Raw genomic sequence first — 5,000 nt, forward strand, 5'->3', positions numbered from 1 at the left:
GTCCTCCCAACGTTACTACAGTGCTTCCTTATTCCCAGTCGACACACACACACACACACACACACACACACACACACACACACACACACACACACACACACACACGCACACATCCACCCACACAGATGTCAGCCATGGCCTCCCACTGTAGTGTTACACAGTGTGGCCTTTTTACCGAGCAACCCCCACGCCTACACACGACCCGGCCTCTAAATGTCAGCCAAACACACACACACACACACACACACACACACACACACACACACACACACACACACACACACACACACACACACACACACACACACACTAGAGCATCAGAAAAGCCTGAGAAAAGAAATCAGCTTTCCTCTAACTTTGTGCATGTGATTTATTGATTTATTTATTGATTTATTAATTGCTCTGCACGCCTCCCGCTGCGCAATGAAAACATCATAATTAATTATTATTATTTATTTTTTTTCAAGCCTTTTTCTTCATTGTTTTTTATTGAGCGTGGGTGGTGTTGTTGTTGTTGTTGTTGTTGACTCTCTCGCCGGCTATTTCTGGATCCTCCTCTTCTCTGTGTTTCCTACATTTAGTTCCGTTTCATATTTTGTATTTTTTTTTATTTACTGTGCACGAATGAGAACATGCAGGACGGAGCCGACGCTACAGACCATAAAACCGTCTTTTATTGCCATGTTTTAACTTTTATCCTTTTTGTTCACGTTCTAAGTGGATAACTTGCGGCGGCGGCGTCGCTGCAGACGCTGCATTTATTATTTTTTTTGGACGCATGCCCGTCCTCTTCCTGAAGGCCCGCGCCCCTCCCCCTCCTCCTGGTTCGGTTGCCGTGGCGACCGCGAGGCCCTTATCCTTGTATGTTTAGGCAACTGGAGGCGACTCCAAGATAACGCTGTTTATTGAGTTATCGCGCTCGGCGTGTTCTCGAGGTGCACTTTGGGTCTAACGTCTGTCTGCTGCGCACGCCGCTGTCTTTACCCCCGAGTCAGCGAATACCGGGAAGGAGGAGGAGGAGGAGGAGGAGGAGGAGGAGGAGGAGGAGGAGGAGGAGGAGGAGGAGGAGGAGAAGCTGCTGTCGCTTTTCAGGGTGTTTTTATTTCTTTCTTTCTTTCTTAATTCCCACCACGAGGGTGAACAGCGGTGATGCAACTGTGTGGATTTAACAACACTTTCCAGAATCAACAGATGGGGGAGGGGGGGGGGGGGTTGAAACTGGAGGCATTCTGGGAGAAACCTACTCCATGTTTATTGAATTAAAAACAAAAAGAATGCATTTGAGACTAATTAATTTGTTTTTAAAGTCCTAGACTACTACTAGTCTACACACACACACACACACACACACACACACACACACACACACACACACACACACACACACACACACACACACACACACACACCATGAAGAAAAGGGAGATGTAACGATGTGGATTGATTGTCTTAACAAGCTGAACCTGATCACTCTTTCCAGGTGTAGTTTGGGTATTGATCAGTTCCATTGCAATAATCACCTTTTTAATAATTAATCACAAGGATAATAGTTTTATAGTTTTATGGCTAGCAGCGATTATAAAAAAAAAAAAAAAAAAAAAAGTCTTTGTACCTTTTCTCCGTCTTGCCTCGCACTCGTCTGACACACACACGCACGCGCACACGCACACGCACACACACACACACACATTTAATTGTAACCTTTTCATTCGCAATTTTCACATCTCTCTCTCATCCTGCCCCCCCGCCCACTTCCCGTATACCATAATAACAGCCCAACATTGGCGCAGTCAGATGTTCCACTGGCTGTCTGGGTCTAGAATGTGTGTGTGTGTGTGTGTGTGTGCGTGTGCGTGTGCGTGTAGACAGAGTGGGTAGCTACTGTTTCTGGTGGTTTATGGAGAAGCTTTTTGTATGACGAATCGCCCCAATCTCCCTATTTTTCTGTTTGCCACTTACCTTCTTTCTCCGTTTCTCTCAGCTGTTCTTCAACAACAACAACAACAACAACAATCTCGTTAACACGACTCAACAGCAGTGAAATATTATTATTCAGTATTATTATATCTTCCTCCTGAAAACGGCGAAAAGGACAATTTTCTTTTCTTTCTTTTCCTTCAATCGTTAAGATATTTTTATTGATTTTTCCTTTCTAGCAGAAATGTTCCGCGTGAATTGAAGTTGCCAATGTGTAACTGTGTATTGTAGTGTCTGGGGCTTTTATTGTGAAAGGCAAGAACTGGAGGAGGAGTGGGTCTGGTGTGCCTCCGTCAATGTTTAAAGGAGTCATAGTTTGCTGGCTTCGTTCTAAATGCTAAGCGAGTCCTTTTTTCCCCTTTTCGTGGTGCAAAAAGCCCAAAAATAATCAACAATGTTCTTAAAAAAACATACAAAAATAGTTTCTAAAGTATTTTTTTTGCAGATATAAGGTCTGTGGTGGTTCTGCCTTCTCTCTCAGCTCCGGGACGCCGAGTGGAACGAGGTCTCGCTCTCTTTTTTTTCTTTCTTTTGTTTCCCGTGACGCTCCGAGTCGTCTGTGGTCCCGTCTGTGGTCCCGTCTGTGGTCCCGTCTGTGGTCCCGTCTGTGGTCTCGGCGTTATTTAAAGCACCGTTCCAGCGGCGGCCCTCGTGGCTCCACCGCAGCCCCCCCCCAGTGGGTCAGAGGACCGCCTTCAGTTGGAGTAGAACTCTGGGTTAGGGTTTTTATTCTTCTGTGAGCCAGAACCAATAAACGAAACTAACACATTATTCTCTTGGACCGATTGGCAGAAATCCTTTTTTTTTTGGGTTTATTTATTTATATATATTTTCTTTTTTTATGTTTTTTATATATATATATATATATATATATATATATATATATATAAATAAATAAACCCCCAAAAAAGAAATGTATACATATAGATAAAAAAAAATTCTATATGTGTGTATATATTTAAAAAAAAAATATATATATATTTTCTTAAGTTAACACTGGTCCGTTGGTTGGTCCCCCATTTCGGTCCGGACTCGAACATTTTGATGAATTGCCGTTGGATTTTAATACGGATACTTCTGGTCCCCAAAAGGATGAATCTTGGAACGACTTTTGGAGACTTTTTCCTCCATCGCCACCGTGTGAAATGTCTCGGCCACTTTTCGGCCCCCCGTTCCCCCCGTTCCCCCCCCCCCCCCCCCCCCCCCCCCTTTCTTTGAAGGTTGACGCTCGGCATCGGCCTCCCGGCTCCGGGAGCCACCGAGCTGCTTCTCAAATGAGCCTCCGCCACAATAACGAGAGCTAAAAGTGCGACTGGAGCAACATTCGTGAGGAGCGTCGGCTCAAACTGCTTTTAGTTAAGGGTTAAAAACAAATGTCTCTTTTTAATGCATCATGAAAAAACAAGCTGTGAATAATCGACGACGTCATGCCTCACGCACCGTCTCTCAAAACTCTTCCCGTTTAAATAATATTTGTGTTATTCCGCGCTGCAGTTCAGAGGCGTACGTGACCCTGAACCTGGTCTGTGAGGTCCGAGCCCCATTGAAGACCTCAAAGTAAAGTAAACCGTCAAGAAGGAAAACATGCACGTGTACAATTAGTGAGGACCAGGCCCAACATTTAGAATTACATCGCTTCCTTCTGGTGTCCAACCTCACTTCCATCATACTTTACAACGTGACACATGTGGCATCGCCGTCACATGATGGCGCCTAAAAGTAGTTCTGCAAGTTTGGAGATGGGCCAAATCTGAAGGGAAATCCCCCTTTTCTTAAATGTATGTATAGAATCAGCATCGGGGGCTCAAACCATGGAGCCAGTGGTTGAGAGTAACTGGACAGAGCAGATTAAAATGTTGTTGATTAGGAGTATTGATAAAGTATTGGCTTTATTACACTTACTTTAAGAAGCTCAGCTCCGACTCAGAGGGCAGAGGACACGCAGCAGTGTGATTTGATATATGACTTCAAAAAGTACCAGTAACGTCCGAGCTTATTAATACAATTCTCTTTAAAACACTTTTGCCCCGTTTAATACTAGTTAAGCGTAATATAAGTTCACGTTAAATATAACTGCTGTACCTTTTTTGTATTTATTCTGGAGGACCTGGAAGAAGAAGAAGCGTCTCTTTCTCGTGCCGTTTTTTACGCTCGTAAAAAGTTTTTCTGATTTAATAATAAGTGTTGTCGTGCGGCTGCGACACCATTGTTTACGTGCGCGTGTGTTTACGTGCATGTGTGTTAACGTGCGTGTGTGTGTTCTCATGAATCGAATGCATTCAGTGTCGGGTTCAGACTGAAGCCGTACAGTAGCCATCTGCTGGTCATATGACTTTTGTGTATCTCTCACACACACACACACACACACACACACACACACACACACACACACACACACACACCTGACCTTAAATCAAGTCTTCGCCCTGAAATGTGATGATTCACATTATGGGGACTCGTTCCCATAAGGAATGTTGTTCCCCACAATGCAACTGTGTAAACAGATTGAGGTCCCCACAAGATGAGACAAACACACACACACACACACACACACACACACACACACACACACACCAAGCAGAGTGCTGTCCCCATCCAATACAGAGCTATGGCTGTTTGTTCAGAGAGAGAGAGGGCGTGTTAGTGTGTGTGTGTGTGTGTGTGTGTGTGTGTGTGTGTGTCGGGCAGAGACACAAACGAGGGAGTTGTCAGAGACGAAGGGAGCGACAGAGCGAGAGGTCGTCATGCCAAAGTGGATGAGCTTTAAACTGTTCAAGGAGAGCAGCAGAGTGAGTACAGGCGGCCGGACTGCACTCCGCTGCATACATACATACACATATATATATATATATATATATATATATATATATATATATATATATATATATATATATATATGTGTGTGCTTTTAAACACAGTTAAAGTGGAGTAGAATATAATGGACTGAAAGGTGTTAGTATACAGATTGTTGGAGGTGTCTGTATTTTAGTTTGAAGGAGTAAATACTTCTACAACTCATTTGC

At 43.8% G+C, this 5,000-nt stretch overlaps 1 protein-coding gene across 1 annotated transcript in view; it reads left to right on the forward strand.

Moving 5' to 3' along the window:
- Positions 1-5,000, forward strand: part of kalrna (kalirin RhoGEF kinase a) — a 103,764-nt gene that overhangs the window by 61,804 nt on the left and 36,960 nt on the right. The window lies entirely within an intron of this gene.

Source organism: Cyclopterus lumpus, chromosome 21 (assembly GCF_009769545.1).
Source record: "Cyclopterus lumpus isolate fCycLum1 chromosome 21, fCycLum1.pri, whole genome shotgun sequence".
Classification (NCBI taxonomy): Eukaryota; Metazoa; Chordata; class Actinopteri; order Perciformes; family Cyclopteridae; genus Cyclopterus; species Cyclopterus lumpus.